At 33.5% G+C, this 21575-nt stretch overlaps 1 protein-coding gene across 12 annotated transcripts in view; it reads left to right on the forward strand.

Moving 5' to 3' along the window:
* Marchf1 (membrane associated ring-CH-type finger 1) overlaps positions 1-21575 on the forward strand; it is a 687536-nt gene that overhangs the window by 222333 nt on the left and 443628 nt on the right. For all 12 annotated transcript variants that reach the window (XM_063234805.1, XM_063234809.1, XM_063234812.1 and 9 more), the window contains exon 2: positions 5775-5851. The gene's annotated coding sequence lies outside the window, so the exon portion shown is untranslated. The remainder of the gene's footprint in view (positions 1-5774; positions 5852-21575) is intronic.

The following is a 21575-nucleotide window of genomic DNA, read 5'->3' on the forward strand; positions in this document are numbered from 1 at the left end:
CCTTAGGCATTACTTTGGAACCATGTACAGACCTCTCAGCTTTTCTGTCATTGTCAACCATCAAGGTGGGTCACTGCCTTGCTTAACTATTTTGCTTTGTGTGAAAGCCTGGGAGACATTTCCCTCTTGGGGGTCCTCCTTTGACCCTGTGCCCTTGTTGATGCTCATCCTCTGGGGTCCAGCAATCCCTCTGTTCAGGAGTTTGAGTGACTTACCAAAGTTGTAGGATCTCCTATGGAAAGTTCTTTCATGTCTTTTGTCCTCATTGACCTCCTAGAGTCCAGTCAGGGCCAAAATATTGGCTATCATCTTAGCTCTGTTACATTTCTAGCTATAGCCACTAAAAGTGTAGTCGTTGAACACCCAGCAGAGATCAGTGACATGGGAATTGCAGTGGGAGGCATGATGTTAACTATTATAATTTTATCTCAGTATCAAGGACTGTGACATTTAAAGTATAGCCAGAGGACTGTTATTTCTTACCAACCATGATTGTTTTAGTAATTGAATCCCTGTAGAATGTTAACAGACAACAGTTATATAGTTTTACAAAGAAAACAAGATCAAAAGCTTCCTATGGTATTTTAGCACAACAATCATGATGCCATTATTTTTGTAACACTTAAATATCCATCTTGGTATCAAACGGTATTTTTAGTCAAACATTTTGTGATTGCTAGACACTAAATGACACAAAGAAACTCTCACTTAATTTGTTATCCTTAAATGTGGTGTCATTGAAGAGGTTTGTAACATTGTCTGGACTGCTCAATGTCTAAACATTTCTAAGTGTATGATATACATATGATATGTACTCACAGAAGCTTTTAAAAATGTTATTTGACAGGTGGCCTCATGCTGTTTGATATATATATTTTATTAAAAGTAACTGAGGTAAAAAAAGAAAGGTAGATACCTGAATCTAGAAAAATCTTATCACTAAAATATTGGTTTTATATCTTACAAGGCCTCTATACCCATAAGGCATGAATACATTCAGTACAGAGTGAAATTATCCATTATAAACACTATATCTGTATGAAAAACTTTGTCTCTTAATTTAGTTTTGTACCAAGAACATCTTTTAAACAAGAAAACCTTATTGTTTTTCTATGGCAAACAGAAACATCACAACAAGGTCCAGGATTTGAAGGCAGATTTATTTTATGTCAATGGGCATTGATTTGAAACTTTCCTGAAATATCAGACCTGATCTCTGCTGGCGTAGGGCTTTTATATGCGGCATAAACAGGAGGTACAAAGGAGAGACAAACATCCTGGCAGGTGTTCTGATTAGCTGGCAGGGTGAGATCATTGGTTACAAGGCTAGATTAATGGTCATGCAGCTTGTTACAGTCAGACATCCTGCAGGTTCAGTTATGCTGTCATGGTTACAGGGGTCAAGAAAGTAATTATGGAGCCATAAAGCAGGAACAGAGCAAGACAGTTTTTAAAAGAACAATTTTTCTTGTATGGTTTTTCCCTTTCAATTTTATTTATAGATAACCCAAACTTTAAATGATGACCAATATAAACATCAAAATAATATATTCAGCAACATTTATTGGGGCTATGGAAATTACCAGGGTCCCCTTAGTGAACAAGGACTGGAAAAATGTTTAAGGCTGATGCACCTTTATTCATCAAGAAGGGTCTTGTTCAATAGTCTCTCTAAACCCAAGAGATCCACATTTAACTATTTTAACAATTTTTGATGACCTGTGGGAATGAGATCATACTATTTAACACGTTATTTTTGATCAACAAAAGACTCAAATTATTGTGCATAGACAAAAAATATAGACTGTCTTTGTAAAACCAGTCTTGACATCATTTTGATAAACTGCCAACCTGTGTGGAAACATGTCCTTAACATTAAATGACATATATTAGCCAAAGTAAGTTATAGTATTTTAAAAGTCCAAAAACATAAAAAGAAAAAAAAAAGTATTGAACTCAGGCAAAACACCTATAAATATGGTAACTAATTACAATTTGACAAACAGGCAAACAAACATATATAAATCAATTTACCTAATGCCAGCGTATACTTGGATGTACTTGGCCAGGTTCAGTTATAGTAACTCTTTAATATAAGACTAGTCAGAACTTCAATAGATCAATTAACAGAGATTTCTTATAGCAAGAATTAGGATGAATAAAATCATTGTGCCTGTAATCAGTATTTCCTGTTTTATCCTAAGGATTTTGTCAACTCCACATCCTCTTACCTTTTAGCTTTTGGTTCAGTCATCTCTATACTTTCTGTCACCCATGCAGACTTTCTTTTCCTTCTAACAGTGTTTGTGGTAGCCCTTTCTGAGACTTAGCATAGTTTGGACTAACATTGACCTTACATATATTTTGGTTTTCACATCTTGGCAAGCTTTTAGATAATTTTTAAGATTTCTGTGGCTCTGACTGACCCATGGACCTGATTGTGCTCTTTATTTAAATTCTGAAAAGTCAATTCAAGCATGATAATTTCAGCCATTTGGAATGAGGAATCTGTCTGTGGAGTGCCTCTTGTGTGGCTAGGGCTACAGGCATGCGCCACTATGCCTAGTAGGGTCAAGGCAAGCAAAGAAGGGAGGTTGCCTCTCTAGTACATGATTTTACCTGTGCTCTACCAGTATTGTTAGATAATAGGAGTGGAAGCACATAGGGGCACATAAGGAGAGAGGGGGCCAGGGAGTCAGGGGGAACAGGGACACAGAAAGGGATGAAAACAGTGGTCTTCCTTCAGCTTATCAAAATTAATTGTCTATGGGTAGCCCTAGAAAGTCCTTTTACTAAGTAAGAAACCATATGATCTTGGCTTGCCATATCCTCAGATTCTGAGTGATTATTCCAGTTAGGGTCTTTTCAGGGGACATCTGTAATGTAATAGAAAATTATAATTCATTCAATTAAATTTAAACAAAAATGAAAGTAGCTGTTGTTAACGATGGATAACAGAAGGTACACCTGAAGAAGGGAACAAAATTTAGGCATAGTGATGACCACAGTTTAGTCTTGAACTCTCCTTTTCCTTCAGACATATGGTCATTTATCTAACCATGTTTACTTCCCTTTTTCTCAATTTCCCTTCCTTTTTCTATTGTCTTCATGACCTGTTACACAAAAAGGAACAGTGCATCTTGAGGACATAATGTTAAGTGAAATAAATAAGACACATGTTTAAATATTGCATGGTTTTTCTTATATGAGAAACTCAAAATACAAATAATGATCAAATAAAAGACAAGTGATAGGAAATAGGGAGATATATTTTCTGCAAAAGGAAAGGGACCACTGGAGGGAGGGAGATGGGAAGAAATGGAGGGAAAGAAGATGTCAAAAAAACTAAGATGTGTTATGTACAAGTGCCAACTCCCCACAATGAATATAATCATTATATATTGCAGACATACTAGTAAAAACTAAAAGTTGACAAAAAGAAATAGATATGAAGACATGTGCATAAATGGAAGGAAAACATCAGGTTTATCAAGATTTCAAAAGGCCCAGTGGGGAACATAAAACAACAAAGCAGTAGAATGTATCATCTTAATCTCTCTGGATCAATGTCAGTGGAGTGTCTGCCTAAAACATTAGCATATCTGTTTTCATCATGCTAATAAAGTCATTGATATTTGACAGTAATACATGGTCAGTATTCATTTTTGATGTTTAGTTCCATTTAAATTATATAGTCCTTAAAAGTACTAAAAGGTCCTTTGAAAAATAGAAAATTATAATTCATTCAGTTAAATTTAAACAAAAATGAAGGTAGCTGTTGTTAACGATGGATAGCAGTAACGGACTGTTCTGACCTAAGAAAGGATACCTTTCTTCAATTTGTAAAATTACTCACTTAATATTGTTTAAGAATTATGTTACTACCTATGTCTTATTCATTTTAGACATTTGAAATTACATACTTTATTTAAAAAACAGTAAATGTAGCAAAAACAATAATGGGCTATTTCTAAAATTACATTGAAAATCATTTGAAATTCATATAAATGCTCATACGTCTGTTTAGTGCATCCTTCTTGTCTCAGTTACTTTCTTGTTGCTGAGAAAATATCCAGCACACACAACTCTAAAGAGAAAAGTTTATTTGAATTCACAGTTTGTAGAGGTTTCAGTCCATAGTCAGCTGGCTCCAAGGTAGGGTGTTATGGCAGGGGGCAGAGGAGAAACATCTCATTGTAGCGCAGGCCTGTACTTTGTAGTTCAGCAACTCACTAATAGCATAGGCAGGAAGCAGCAAGCCTGCCTTCCATTTCTCCTTATTTCATTCAGCCTATCAGCCTGTTAGTTGGTGCTATCTACACCCAGGGTGGAGCTCCCTTTACCCACATCCATAATTTTGGTATCACACACCTTTAATTCCATTATCACACACATCTTAGCTCCAGCCATCTCTGAAAAACACCACCTATCAGCACATGAGGCTTTGGAGGAACATTTGGATGTAAGCTATAATACTTCTCTTCTGGAGACTTTTTTGTTGTTGTTTTTAAATATATCTGATTTTCAAATCGTTCTATATAGTTTGAACTAACGTCTCTAAACCCTTGTGTTAAAATGTATACTTTCCAGTGTCACCAGTTATTTTATAAATGGATGTTATTTCTACAGGGAAACTTACTTTAAGTAACTCTTATGCAAATTATCAATTGAGTTTTAGCTCTCTACTCATTGATTTTATAAATAGATACAGTACTGAATGGAAAGTGTAATTTTTTTGTAACTACAATCCTACTTTACTTATTTTTGGAAAAACGATCAATAACATCTACTAATAGTTCTGTTTATTAAAATCGCATTTTGTGATGTTTCTGCAAAGTAAAAATGAATTAGGAGATATCAGGGCCTGATCATTTTACAGATAAGTGCCATTCTTAGACCTTTTACCTCAATATGGGCAATTTGATGTTGTAGTTATGTATGCATTTGTTGGAGTGTATCTTCAAAGAAAAAAGAATCAAAATATTTTATTTAGTTAGTTATTTTTTGAGACAAAATTTGGCCATATAGTTCCAAATGTTGGCTTTGAAGTTGCTCTGTATCCCAGGCTATTGTTAAACTCTTGGGAATTCTCCTGTCTCATCCTCCTGAGCTAGAATTGTAGGAGCGCACCATGATGCCTGGCCAGTTTTGTATTAAATATGGAAATATTAGAAGTGGTGAAATATATAGGTTGTGAACATTCCATTTTGATGCTGCTTAGAATATATAACACAAAAATGAAGCCATTGATTAGCTTCATAAAAATGTTCTGTTGTTTGTCTTTCAAGTGTTTAACTGTTATATATACTCTCATTCATTTTAAAACATCATCAAATTCTTTATGAAACATCTGGACTAACAGAGGTCAGGTATTCCAGTCTGATTCTTTACCTTTTCCTCTGTCTTTGGGAGTATTTCCAAGTATTTTGTAGTTCGGCACCTCATTAGTGGCATAAGCAGCCCTTGCTATTTTGTATCAGAAGAGATACTTTCAGAAGTCTTTATCAGAAAATAAAACTCCAGTTGATTCCATAACATACAGAGCTGTGCATGTTTTTGAGAACCATGTAGAAGTTCATCTAAAATATTTCACATGACCTCAACATTGGTAATAATGAATAAAGAAACACTTTCTGTGAATTATATTTTAAAGTCTACCTATATAATTGCATAGTTTTAAAAATACTTGTGTATTTTTCCCATTACAGAAATACAGTGTTTTCAGTTTTTAAATTTAAAATTTTCAGTCTATTTATTTTCATTTTCTTTTCCAGGAAATGTATGCAAGAAGAGTTCTGAGAGTTTATTCTACTCCATTCTGGTGTGATTAAACAAGACACTGCTGTATTTTGTAAGTTCAACTATTTTTATTTTAGATAAAGACTTTCTGTTTTAGAAAACCACATTTTCTATTTAGAATTAAGTTAAATGTTATTCAAATGGAAGGCTTAATCGATTTTATTTTTTTCCCAAGCTTTGCTTTACCTCACTTTTATTCAATTTAGGTAAATAGTGAGAACCATTTCTTTGTTAGAGTAACTGTTTCCCTGAATTGTTAGCCAGTATTTTATGATTTGTGATGAGCCTTACTAGTCAATGAGCTAGTTTAAAGAGAGTGTGCTGTTGGCAATACTGATTCAACCTGTGTAAATATCTTCGTATCATAATGTTCTGTTTTAATGAATGTATACATTCAGTTTCATCTGTAGAAAATGCCATATGTGGCTTTATGAAGACAACTTAATGCTGACCATCCTTATCATAAGTACATTCATCTTGGCACTAATATTTAGACTTTACGTTCAAGGGTTATGATATTCATCATAGATATGAGCTTCATGTCTTTGAAGTATTAGAATCTTGGCCCTCATTTATTTCACACAGTACAAAACAAACAAACAATGGATATTGTGTAGGGTATCATGAATGACACTAAATTGAATGTTTGCTCAACTTTCAAATCTACAGCCCTTTTGATTATCTCAAAGTTGAGTTTCGGCTATTCAGAATATCTGAAATGCAATATAACAGAAATAGATTTTCTTTGTTTTTACAAGCTGCCTAGGACACTGAGAAAAAATAGCCTCTTTTTCCTTAATTAGTTTTCATGACAGATCAAGTAGATGGGAAGAATGTAATGCGTGTTATTTATTTTGACATTTGCAACAATTGCTTGGCTTTTTATTCATGCAGGCTTTTTACAATAAATAAGAGAAAAATTATACTTTATTGCCTCATAATAAGTGGATGGACAAATCAACTAAATGAAAAATGTATCTATGGTTCTGAGTTCAGGGCCAGTGTAGTTACTCCAAGTGCTTTTCTTTGGGGTACTTTTGTAGCCTAGTATTTTTAAACACCTAATTTGGAGTGTGGTTATGTTAGGAGTACACTGAAAGTTCAGAAACCTGTCTAAATAATGTGGAGGGCATAAATAATTTCAAGAAAGAATTTGAAATTGGTGAATAATATACAAAAATTAAGGTAAATTATACAAACACTTACATTTTAAATTTAAACTGTACACCATGATGCCATTTTTTCAAACCTTCTTCATTTAAATAATTATTTCTCTCCAAGAACTCTGATCTTTTATAATAAGATGCTGAATTTAATAATAATTTGAGTATTTTTATTAAATAATGATTTGTACATAAATGTATTTGTGGCTTAAATTCTAGAACATTTTCAAATTATCAAATAGAAACAATATTAAAATTACTTTATACAATTGGATATTAGTAAAAATGATTTGTTGAAAGTTTACAATGCATGAAGCCCTACTCAAAAACTTTGATGAAGGAATCTGGTGTAGGGTTTGCCCTGCACAGTTATATCAGTAGCAAAGAAATGTTTTCTATTAGAATTTTGTAGAAATTTTCTTTTGCCTCTTTACATTCACTGTCTACAGCTCAAAGAAATCCGTGCTGGGAACCACAGAAATATTGTCAGAAGTTAGATTAGTAAAATCCAAGAAAGTTTTTTAAGAGCAAAGGAAATATATTTCTGGTTTTGGTCATGTTTTCCTTCTTATTCTGAGTATTTATGGTCTGGTAGGCTAAGGAAGAATTTGAAACATATGAAAAAAGATGTAAGAAGAAATTATATTTTTATTAATTTTTCAATAATAGTATTTTTAATTTAAAAAATGAAATAGGATCATGACACTTGAAAAAGACTAGAATGTTAAGTAAAATAAATCACACATACAAGCTTAAATATCACATGGTTTCTCTTATATGAACAGTCTAAATTATAATTGAAAAACAAAAGAAAGGATGTATAATAGGAAGTAGAGATAGACATGTCTCAAATGGGAAGGTGATCAAGACACAGAGGAAGGGAGAAAGGAGGGGAGAGAAAGGAAATGAAACAAGGAATTGAGGTCTGATACATACATGTACCAATTTCACACAAGGAACGTAAACATTATGTACTGCAAACATACTCATGCACTAATGAAAAGATTTTAAACTGACATGATGAAAAAGAAAACATAGGGAGATATTATTGTTTATTTATATGATGAGATTTCATAGAAAAAGATAACAGACCATTTTGTAGTGGTTAAAAGCATAATAAACATGAACTGTTATTAGTGTGGATGTCTGAGCTATAAAAATTTTTAAAACAACACTGAGACTCCATTTTACTACAGAAATAATGGCTGTCATCAAGAAATCAACCAATGAGAAATGCTGGCAGGGGTGCAGGGAAAAGAAACTTTTCTCCACTGTAGATGAGAGTGTACACTGGTGCAACCACTATGGAAATTAGCATAGAGATTTCTAAAAACCTAGGACCAGAGGTCCCATTTGACCCAGGTATTCCCCTTCTGGGTATTTTTCAGAAGAATTGTAAGCATCATACCACAACATTATTTGTGCACTCATTCTTATAGCAGCAAATTTTGTAGTATCCAAATCTTTGAAACAACCCAAATGCCCATCCACTGAGGAATGGATAAAGAAGATGTGAATTTTCATACAATGGAGTACTACTCTTCCATAAAGCAGGATAAATTTGAGACATTTGTAGGTAAACAGGTACAATTTGAGACCATACGCTTAAGTGAAATAAATTGGACTCACATGTGTAAACACTGTATTATCTCCTTGCTACGAGAAACTAGAAGAGTAAATAAGGACAAAATGTACAATAGATGTGAAATGAGAAGAAACTGTCCAAAAGGGGAAGGTATGAGGGTGGGGAAAGGGAGAAAGGAAGGAAGAGGAAAGGAAAAACATGATAAAATGGATAAAATAGAGACAAAGTTGTGTAAATAAACAGAGAGAGGAAGCAGGGTTGAAAGGAGGAGACCAGATAGGAGAAAAAAAGGAAACAAAATGTGTCATTTACGGGTACAGATTCCTTATCATATATATATAATGTAACAATAAGCTTAATTTAAAAAATTTTAAACCCCAAGCATAATTGAAGATAATAGTATAAATCCCTTATTTTGAAAAACTTGTATGACAAAATAGATCCTTTATTGAAGGGAGGAGATATTGGGGGAGATTAAGTACTAAATATATTTAACATAAATATTAAAACCTACGACATTGATTATGGAATTAGTTACTGCATTAAGTTCTGTTAGTAGGTGATTAGCATTAGCATTTCACCTCAATCAACACTAATTTTGCTTTTTCTGGAATCACAAAAGTAGAAAATAACTCATTGACAAAACACCCTTTCCTTAGTTAGATAAAATTATTACAATATGTTATAAAAATTTAAGAGATGCTCAAAGTAAATACTCTGCTTTTAGCATGAGAACTACTGAAAGCTGGACTGATTTTTGCCAGTTAGAATCCATCTAAATTAATGTTTCAATAAACAGTTTTTTAAAAAAAGCACATCAATCTTTTTGCTGTTTATTTCTGGTATTACTATAAGAGAAGATAATGCCTCACAAGACAATAACTTTTAAAACTGTCATTTTAAAGGTGACTTTTTCCTGGCATTTTAGATAATTAGTGGATATATATCCAAAGAATATGTATCTTCTAATTTAGTGTGATAATTACTTTAAGATTTTTTTCTAGAAACTTTGCAGAGATTAAATCAATGTGATATTTTTCTAAGTCTTTTTATAATTTAGGAAATTAAATCAAATGAATAGGCTGAGAACTGTAGGGAACAAAAATGCACAATATGACTGTTGATTTTATATGTCTACTCTCTCAATGTGGAGAAAATCATTTACATATAAATTTTATGTAAAATTACAGTAAAAAAACACAAAATGCATGGTAACTCCCTTACACACAATATCATAAGTCTATCTTTTGTGTAATGTATATATACATAATATATGTCAAGCATATATGGAAAAATAATGAATGAAGCACTGCAGTTATTTACAGAGCCAGTGTAATTAAATTTGGTTAATGAAATCTGGTTACAATTTAGATGAATTCCAAACGACAATTATCATAGATGGGATAAAGTAAGAATAACAAATTCGATTTAGGAACTTATTTATTATGTGGCGATTCATGCTGGATTTGAAGGTATTGGGGAGAATTTGTTGAGATGAATAAAAGGATAACTTAAGTAGATAAGTTTGCTCTAAACCAAAAAAAGGTCTTCATTTTAAAGGTGAGAAGCCTGTGCTTTATTTACATGGGGAACATTCACGGTAGACATTTTGGGTGACATGTTATTTTATCACTTCTGAATAATCAACAAAGGGGGAAAGTGAAGATAAACTTCAAAGACCCTGCCAAAGTTTAGACTAAAAATCCAGAAAATGTCTGATGAACAGAAATATAAACAGGATGGAGGGGGAAGCAGCTGTATGTATGAATGATGAACAGGGTGAAATCTTTGAATTTTTGAAGCACCTCAAACTTACGTATTTTCCAAGAGTTTCCTTAGATGACTATTGCTTTAAAGTCACTTTCTTATTTTCTATATTGTTGACATTTTGATGATGAAATAAATGACTAATTATTATCCCACACTGTGACTCTACCTCTAGTTTATCTAAAAATTAACTTTTAATTGGATTTCTAAAACTTAGGAGGTTTGGGGATATTGACAGCAATGCTAACTCATTTTGGAATAGTCCTTACTTGTATAAAGTATTGGTATCTTATTAAGGGGCAAGATTTTGCTTTATTAAAGACATCAAACAGTCTGTTTGATAATTATGCACATTTGGTAGCAAGAGAATTAATATATACTGGGGACCTGGCCAAGATCCTCAATGATCTGTATGAGGATCAGAGTGAAAGGATGAAATAAGAAACAAGAGACAACTTTAGTAACATGTGAAGTGGGCTGGGAGGTCAATGCCTCAGGATGGGTAAAGACAAAGACACTCCACTTATTGGGTGTACACAGTAACAGGAGGGCTAGTGGAGGATTCCAGTTTGCACGACCATAGATAATCCTGACATATTTCAAGGACCAAGATAATCCTATGGTAAGAAGGATCTTGCCCTGGAATACTTTTTTTAATCTTAAGGGTTTCAGTTTAGTCTTAGTGGGTGGGAGACGAAGGTCCATCCCTGAAGCATCAATGGGAAATTTCAAAAGTGTGATACTCATAATTCCCAAACCTCCATTTATGCCTTAGGAAACTATGCAAAATTAGCTATTGTGAACTTCTGGTACCAAACAAATGTGTTTCTACATTTCCTTTGCAAATAGTATTTTTAGTTTTTCAAAAGATTGGAATTCTATTAGGAGAAGTAACCATGAAATGATAGCCCAGTGGTATTAGTTAGCTTGCTCATTTACTAAGGTCACCTGTTTATCAGGTGGCTGAAGGTAACCTAGACTTCTTCTGATGAAAACAAAGTGATGTTTATTCTGCATTTCAAACACTTGTTTACCTAAGTAAACAAATATTGCAAAATTATATTTAGGATATGTGATAGTAAGGCAGATGAAATAGATCTCTATTAAAAAAATTGACATAAAAATGAAAAGTAATCTAATTCTTTAAATATTATTGGGAGATAATTTGGGATCAAATGTTTGTTAGTAATGGTTATGAAGCTTTTAAAATTTGTACATGTGAGCATTTGGGGATACCAGCAATTAGTTATAATCAAGTAAAAACAATGATTTTAGCACTAGAAACTGATAAATCATAAGCCATTTTTAGAGATGTTTTATTGCATCTTTATCATATATCATTACACATTTTTAATTTTATTAGATATTATCTAATTTAAAAATCATTGTGGTTGAGAAAAAATGAAAATGCATATTGTGAACCAAAAACATCAATTTGTGATGAGTGGCGAGAACACAGTATAAAATTGGACAAGAATTCATTTACATCAAAATAAATGTGTTGAAAAGCAATGGGGTTTCAGTAAATCCTTCTGTTTGTTAGTCTCACCTTATATAAAAGACAGAATAGTATCCATTACCATGTTTATCCTTCATGTGTTATAGTGATGTGGATATATTTGAATCGAACACCGTATTTCCAAAAGAAACTTTGTGAAGCATGGATAAAATGTGCTGAGCATGTCTTCTGCGTTAGTCTTTGGTAGACAGCTTGAAGCAAATTTAAATGCAATTACTCAAGGAAGCAAAGTGTTTATAGCAGCTTTTCGGTTATCGGAAAACACGGGAAAATGCCTGACCTGTCTTGAGTAACGATTGGCAGTGCATCCCTAAGGCAGTTAGCTCAGTCAGCTATCAACTGTCTTCGTAGGCTTAAGGTAGAAGTTTTATGGTAGAAAACTCATAAATAAGTTTTAGAGAGTATCCAAAGGACAGGAAATTTTTATTCCTGGCTGAAAAAGCAAGTTTGGCTGTAGATGTCAACCATGATGGAAGCAGAGATATTTTGCTGTGAATGTTAAAGGTTATGATTTATTAGTTTGGGTAACGTGTATATTCATTTAGCATATGTTGCCGCCCATTTAAATGTATCACCCAGTGGGAGTACTTGTGTGCCAAATGAAATTTTTTTCAGGAACTCTGCTTAAAAAATTGCTCAAAGAATTTATAAAATATTGTAAGTTTTGTCTGAGAGATTTTGACAGGTCTTGTAGATATAATATATTCCTTCAATGTGAGAAAAACTTAAATTGATCCTACCACTGCGTTTAGTGTAATTGACGCTCCATTGTGTTGTCTGTTAGGTGAACGTGGTTTCCAAATAGATTCATGTAAAATGTGCGCATTTCCCCACCTATAGTTTATTTGTTTTTCTTTCTGCCTCTCTCCTGCTCTCCCTCCCATCTTCACTCTCTGCCTTCTTTCCATCCACCCAACTTTTTTCTTTCTCCTCATGCATCTCTTTTTACTTGTGTTTTCCACCAGGGATTTGTGGCAATTATGTTATCTAGAATAGAATTCTGGATGCACTCTAAGTTGAAGAAACAACCTGTGTCACAATATGAATGAATGTGTGTAAAAACTGGAGGTCTTTAAAAGGGGAATTGTCAGTTTCTCTTGAGTTAGAGATTCACCTATAGAATAGAGAGCACTAGAATGAACGTCAGTTACTGAAATATCAACACTTCTTTATCCTTCTGAGCTGTGGTAATGGTACTTGTTGACTGGAAGAGAGATATTTACTTCCTTTTTATTTGCAGTTATTATCAATTAACATTCCTGGTCATTCCTGATAGAAAATACGACAAAATTAAAAAGCATTAGATTCTCCATTTAATAGCTTTAAAGAGTTAACATATATTCTCAATATTATAATGTCACAGAACAATGGGAACAAATTTTTTAAATAATCCTTTGTTACAGTATTTTTAAACTGTGGCAATTTTTAATTTGTTTTCCCAGAATAATCAACAATTGTGGTTGTTTAGTTTATCTTAACATTCACATTAATGAATTCACCTTTTGTCCTGGTCTGAACTTGATACTGAAAAATATTTTATGTATCATTGCTTCTTAATATGCTTCAGGTAATTAGTTGTGTTGTGGTAGCTTATATAACACTTATCAGAGATAACTGGAGAGGCTTTTCTAGGAAGTAGACTGTCTCTAAAATTTATTTTGTTCCAGTGAGGGCATCATCAAGATGGAAGATAATTGACCAAGATATTTATGAATTTAAAGTAAACTTATAGACTCTTAAAGATGGGAAGCCAGAATATTCTCTACTGTTTTCTTTAACATTAAATGTTCTAACAATTCAATCTGCTCTTATTAAATTAATGAAAATCTTACATGGCAGTGAAATGGTGTATTCATACAAAGTTGATAAAATATTCTGTGTTTTGACTTTTCTGATCACTATTACACCTTTACTATCCTCTGGGTCTCTTGTGCATTGAGCACCTGGTATTAGTCGGACTTTTTTTTGCTATGTTGAGAATTCTAATTTCAACCCTTCTGCTCTATTTTAGCAAGACTGTGAATCAAATCATTGCTGGTGAGAAATGCAGGCATTTAACTGTGGCTTAATGATTCTTCACACAAATTCTACAGTGACCATATTTCAAATATAAATCTTCAAAGGTTTTACATTGCAATAAAACAAAAGGTTCTCTATGTCCTTTGAGCCAAAAGGGGAAAAATTGGGCTATATACATAGCCTTTCAATGTTTTGTTGAACAGTTTCTCACTGTTTTTAGTCTAAAAGTGAATGTGAAATGAAGCCATAAAGCAAACCAGAATTTTCACATACTCCAGCCACTTCTGTGATTGAATGAATCATATATGTGTCTGTATTTTTCCTTAAAGTGGATTAAATACAGCCTCATTTATTGGTGATACTGCTCTGTACTTGTGTTATGACCCAGTGAGTCACATATGATTCTTTAAGTATCCATCCTGTAACAAGTATAAGATACCATAGAATAAGACTAAATTAGAAGCTAAATTAAACGATGTCCTTGAGTTGAATTGTGATACCTTTGAGCTTTCCTCAATATTTTCTTCTTGTCTTTTTCAGGAAACACTTCCTGGTACTCCATTCCGAGGTTGCGTTTCATTAAATAGATCTAATCTGGAACCATTAGATAAGGCCAAAAAAATGTGTTTGTATTATTTTATTATGAAGTTAACCTAAATATATTCCCATGGCCAGAAAAGAATTGCTTTTGAAATTAGAGTAAGCGTAAACTACTTTAATGACTTTACAAGTATCATTATTTTATAATGATATAAAACTGTTTAGAAACCAGGTGTCTTTATGTTATTTTTATGTTGTATCAGTCTTCAGATAGAGAATCTGAAAAGTTGACATGAATCTATTTATCATAAAAGTTTTTCTAAGATTTAACTCATTGAGAGAGTGGGTTACATGAGGTTTCTAAGGTTGTTCTCTTTGCGTGTAAAGGTAGGATTTAAAATCTATAAGCAGGCAGTTGGGGAGGCAAGAGCATGACATAACCCACAAACACAAGCTGAAACCAATGAAAATGGGTTGGTGCTTGTGTCCATTTAGTTTTTAACTCTTTCTACACTAGTGATACAGAAGACCCATGGGAGGAATTGGTGGCCCTCACCATAGAAGAGTACATGTATCTATCTCAGAAGCTGAAGAAGGGTATGAGAAAGGTAAAATAGCTTCAGGTATAATCTCAATGTCACACCAGTTAAGGGGCTAGAAAATAAACTGTGTTGTACATGATATGCTACAGTGCTGGAAATTAATTACCTTGAAATCTAGTATCACAAACAGGAAATATCAACTTTTTGAATTAGTAATAGTATTGGGAATTTAAATTAAATGTGTATTTGACTAGTGTAGAGGAACATATAATTGTACACAATAACGGGGTATTATATGTAAACTTTAAATCTATCTACTTGTGGTAAAACCATTCCAAATCTTGTAGAGGATTTGAACCATATAGGAATCATCATTATCTGTCGTCACCTTACTTTGCAATATCACCCCAAAATGTCTTCCTCCCATCTAACTGCAACTTAGAATCCATTGACAAACACCTTCCCATCCTTTCTTCCTCCTTTCCTCCCTTCCTCTCTCCAGTCTCTGATGATTACAGTTCTACCTTCTACTTCTATCAGATCAGTATTTTTATACTTTATATATATATATTAGAGACCACATAGCACCTGCCTTTATTCACTTTATGTAATGATCTCTGGTTGTTGTTTTGAATAATGTTTTCATTCCTTTCTATGACTAAGTACAATCCCTATATATATATAGTTTTATATATATATATATATATATAGTTTTATATATATATATATATAGTTTTATATATATATATATATATAGTTTTATATATATATATATATATATATATATATATAAAGAGAGAGAGAGTATATAATGTTATATTTACATATATGTCACATTTTCTTTACCTATTCATTGGTTGTTGGACACTCACTTTGTTACCATTTCCTAGTTATTGTTAATCATGTTGCAATAAATACGAGAGTACAGATGTCTCTTTAACACTGATTTGATTCTCTTTTTCTTGTACACACAGAATTAGAATTGTTAGAGCATAGATTTTTTAATAGATAAGAAAGTATAGGCATATATTCAGTAACAATAGTAATTTGGAAACTTGGATATGCATAATTTGTAATTTATGATATCTGTAATAGTTGAATTATAACTTCATAAAGTTTTTGATATCTGTATTAACAAAATATAATATAAAGTAATATTGTGATGAAAAATACATAGGTATAATATATAAGTATTCCTACGGTTATTATGGTTTGCTGACTAAACTCATAGTTCAAGACTCAAAGAAATAATACATTTCAGATATGTTAGTGAAAATAAAATACTTTTTTTCATCTACTTAAATTAGTCATCTGAATTTCATTCGTGGATTCTATGAATATAATCTGCCAATCCTCAGGTAGATGCTTTCTTTTAGAGTCATACACTCTTTTGGAAAAAGATTTGATCTGGCCTTCTTTTTTTAAAGGTAATAAATTTTAAAAATACTTTAAAGATCTACATGCCCTATAGTGAAATTTGTATTACATGCTAAATTATATTTGCAATATAATAAGCCTGACATTTTTTACATGCATACAGTTTTAAAGTCAATCATAATGAACATTTCAGTAATTGTGTATGAAAAATAAAATTACCTTTACCACAAGAATTGCTAGTGAACAATACGAAATTGTCCATAGACTCTCTAGACTATTCTTTCTTGCTATGAAGACATTGATTTCCTCATGGTTGAAACAGCTAAATAGCACCATTTAGGTTTTTGAGAATGGAAGTCTGTAAATGTTTTCAAATACATTTCTTTTCATCTGTATTGTGCTTCCTTTGCATGCATTGAGATTGAGAATAAAGCAAAATTTATTAAAAACATTATCATATGAGAACAAAGTGAAATAATATTAAATATTATTATAAGATACCACATTTTATATTACATTTTGCATTTTAATTGTGTTTTCTCTAGTTCTGGATCTTTTATGCTTTATATCTTTAAATAATCAGCATTATTTATCTTGTGTGTTCCCTAGACAGATAAGAGTACATTTTTAAAGTAAAGAAGATGCTTAAATTTTGTTGAATTTTTTATCCCTTTATTGTTAAAATAATTTTAGATGTCAGGCTGAAGGTGCAGACTTGCTACAGGAACAGATACCCTTCAGATTGACAATGAAGAATGATTGCCTGTTAAACGTGTATTTATCATGGTGTCTGTAGACCACTTTAGTGTATATTTTTTTTCATTTAATAATCTTTCTACTGTAATGCTGAGAGGACAGTGTTTTATTTTGTGGGAAAAGAATTTCTAATGAAGAGAGAGGAAATGACTTGTTTAAATTCATGTGTGTAAATGTGTACATGGGGTGCACAAAAGACCACAAACATATTTACTACTTCCCAGGCATTTCATCAAATTAAATTTATTCCTAAGTGATACATACAAGCACAAAATCGTAAGCATCAATGAAGTATACATTACATAGTGAAAAGTTTTTGCCCCAGACACTGTAGCCGGTAAAGCCTTGGAGGCAGAACCAAGGGGCTCTAACCTGTGGCGTGAAATGAATACCAAGGGCTACCTGTGCATCACTAACGCCCCTTAGGCACCACCTCAAACCTAAGCTACATGTATGCCCCCACTCCACGTGTCTGGCGGAGAGAATGCCAGACCCCGGAGGGTCAGGGGTCTCTCCCCACATTCTTAAAATAAAGATCATTTATATTTCCTACTTCTTATCTTTTCAGCCATACCAAAATCCTATCAGATGGTTCCCTTCTGCGCTGACAAATTCTATCACATAGTACTTAAATCAGGTTGCTCATATATATTTCTCAAACTTTTATCATTTCATTTTGGTGAACATTTTAAAAAATCCTTTCTTCTAGCTGTGTGAGGTGTGCATTCCTGTTACCTATCATTGCTCTGCCACGCAACAATACAGAAGAATGTCGTGCTCCTGCCCAGCTGTGACTTAGTTCTGCCCCATCAGTCTCTTCTGTCCCTGCCCCTTAGGCTTCACTGCCTCTGGTGACCGCCATTTTATTCAGCTTCTATGAGGTCAACCTTTAAGATTCCAGTTTTTTAGACTTAGAGATCATCTGGTACTTACCTCTCTTTGCATGCTTGTTTCACTTAGCATAATGGTTGTCTATTTCATCAATGTTTTCCCTAGTGACAGAATTTTCTTTTGAAATGCACAATAGTATTCTGTTGTGTACGTGTACCACAGTTTATCTGTTCTTTCGATTGTTATTATTTCTGGGTATTGTGAAGAGTTCCTCAATGTATATGGGATTTCAGCTGTCTTTTCAACACATTTATTTCATTTCTTATGGATTTTTATCTAGTAGTAGGATTGATGGATCATAAAACAACTCTACTTTCAAGTTTTTGAGGAATCTCCAGGCTGTTTTTGAGGAAGCTCTAGGCTGTTTCCCAGACATTTCTTTCAATAATTCACCCACACGATCTTACTTATCTTCACAATAACTCTATGTTTTGTGTGTTATGACTGTTTTATCTTAGAGATGAGGAAGTTGAGAGAGTCATACTGAGTAACTCTCAAGATTTTAAAACTAATGAGTGGCTGCTGATGAGAGACAAACACTGAAGTATAACCTAGGTTATCCGGTCTTGGATTATAAACTTAACTTCTCTTTAAGGCTTCTGTAGCTTCATTTTTGATTAACATCAGTAGTAGGTATTTTTAACTAGTTAATGTTTTGTTTCATTAACACTTTTAGACTACAGTAGTGATGAAAATGGGTGACTTTGGATATATTCATACTTGTTGGTACTAGTATTTGAACCCAGTGTTTTCATAGTGAGTTACATCCCAGTAATATTTTGTTGTTGCTCTGTTTTGTTTTTATTTTTGGGACAAGGTCTCCTTTTAGGTGCCCAGGCAAGACTTGAACTTGTTGCAGTCCTCTGCCTCAGTGTCCCAAAGTGCTGGGATAGTCTGACTTGAATGGTGTTGTTTTATTGCTTTTGATACATTTATTTAAATTTTGGTACCATTATGTTATGACAAACATTTCTTGCATAAATACAGAAGTGTTCTTACATTCCCATTTACTCAAAGTGCTTCTCAGAAATGTACTTAAGTACTAAATGACTTTCAATGGAAAGATAATCATAGATGTTCTTTTCTTTGAACTGAAGACATATTTTATTGGTAAGATTCTAATAGCTTAATAATTGTTTTTGTCAACCTAGTGAGGCCAGCATTATCTTATGATCCAGAATTTAATTTACTTGAAGTTTTCATTGAATATTATATTCACATTGTTAAGATAGTTTTGCATTTCTGCAATGTTTTTACAGTTTTCACATCAAGATCATATCAAAGAATTCTCTTGTTTGGAATCCTTGTATGTGCTATCTTATTCCTACATCTTTGCTATCTTAGCTAAGAAATGTTCATAAGCAAACAGGGTCTATATAACCTGGAAATAGGCTGAGTTCTTACATTACCAAAGTGTGATTATTGGTATCTACTACTATAAACTTACTCTATGTGCTTGGACTTGGAGTAGAGACCAGTGGCTCCTCTTTGGGGCAACATGACCACACTGCAATATTAAGCAAGTCTCCATTTTCCCTTAATTTGCATCTTTATTCCTCTGACCATTACTATGGTGCTAGAGCATCAGCCTCTCCAGTAACCTGACTTCATGGCACCCAAATCTGTTTACACATCCTTAATACCTGAGAGACCTTGAAGTGGAAGTTATTTCCTCTTCTTTGTGTAATCACACAGTTCAGGCCCTTTCAAGAAGTTGGGACCATCTTACAGGCATGTCTTGCAATGCAGACTTGAAAGCCCCAAATGATTATTTGAAAAGAAACCTTGACTTTAAGTATTCCTTTCACTCAATTCAGTGTGGTACTTTCTTGTTTGGACTGAAATCTAGAGAGGTGAAATTGAGGCATGTGTTAGTTAGTTGACAAAGACCACTCTAAATATTTCAAATACAGAAATGTTAAAATAATATATAGTCATTGTAAAGATATTAAATGAGGTGTAGCAAAAAAGCAGAAGATAATAATTATTGGAGTAATACAGAAAAGATAAAACCACTCAGTGACAAGTAACTAGTCTAGTGATGCAAAAATCTTTATGCACCTAGATTGCAACACTAGGTAGGCTAATGTGACTGAAGCCAAGATGCCCAGGAGCTTACTTTGGTGCAACGTTCTGTGGATCCCTCACTGCCACTGCATTCTTCTGTGTTAAGATTGCAGCTCACAGTCGAGTTAGAGGTGCCACTACAAGGGCATGGAACCACTCTTCCATTTCTATTCCTTTCTAGTTTCTAACATGTGTCTCCTATTGAAAGACCTAAACAGGGATCTTAGGAGACTCAGGGAAAGGTAGCTCACTGAGAGCAGAGAGACAGAAATCCATGCTTCTTGTTATCTTTAATTTTTGAGGTCCATTTGCAATCTTCTGTCCATACACAACTTCAACACAGCTAGGATATCCATTACACGTGTCTGGCTTCTGCAATACAAACCACTTTCATACAAATGAAGAGTCGCTTACCCTCCCTCCCTAAAGGAAGAAACGATGTTTCATTAATGTCTGTTGCTATCTCTGAGGGTGGAAATTCTTTTGGTTTAGTAATATTTTCATTGGATCTGCTATTTTCTAAAATCCTTATTTAAAAGTGTTCTAATCCCAGCATCTCTTCAATAAATCTATAGGGATGATAAGCAAGAAAAATAAGTTTATATATGCAAATAAATAGTGAAGAAACCAAAAAGATCTACTGCTAATGCCCTCATGCTCTAGGTATAGTCCTTGTTCACCTATGACTGTGCTCTTCCCCTGTTACCAGCCAGAACCTCAGATTGTCAATGTTCTTTCTCTAAAAAATAACCTAAATCTTCATTTCCAAAGAATCTTAAATTCTGTGACCCTGAATTGCTGAATTTTTCTATTAACTTAAATCATTAAACATAGAATAATAAAAACCTGACTCAGGATTCAAATATAACCCTCCTTATTTCAAACAACCAATTTTCTTTGATAATTGAGGTTAATTAACTTAGTAACTTTCATCTTTACCAATTGCTTGAAAGGAAAAGAATATAAGGTGAACTAGTGAGAGTTTCAATGTTCAATTAAATTAGACAGTACTTTATAAGCCCTTGGTAACCCAGAATTCTGAATCATCAAAGATAAAATTCTTGGGAAATGGCTGTTAAAAAAAAAACCTACAAGTGAGTTATAGGATTTATAGAGTGGAACTACTTACATGGCATGCCTTGATTTCAGTTCCCAAATCATAAAAACCACATCCTACCAAGCTATTTTCCAATTTCACAGAATGCCTTCACTGAGTAGTCAATTGAAATATCCACAGTTCTGTCCCATTATCTGCCATTGAGTGATGATGAGCTAGGACCCCGGCCCTTCCCTCTTCCCTCTGATAGAAGGGAGTGTGATTTGGCTAACAGATGTCATGTCCCATCTCCTCACCTCACACCCATGCCTTGTCAGGGTTGGCCTGGACCAGTCAGTCCTCAGGTCTTTCCTGACTTCCCTGGAGTTACTTTGGGACAGACATTCAGTTTGCCTTGACAGAAGGCACAGCTAATGAGGACCGAGGCCACTTTCTGCCACTGGAGGATACTCCAGGCACTGCAGTGACCTCTTTGGGGAGCAACCAGATCTCT

Source organism: Cavia porcellus, unplaced genomic scaffold, assembly GCF_034190915.1.
Source record: "Cavia porcellus strain 051 isolate PalLab524CR breed Dunkin Hartley unplaced genomic scaffold, mCavPor4.1 scaffold_24, whole genome shotgun sequence".
Lineage (NCBI taxonomy): Eukaryota > Metazoa > Chordata > Mammalia > Rodentia > Caviidae > Cavia > Cavia porcellus.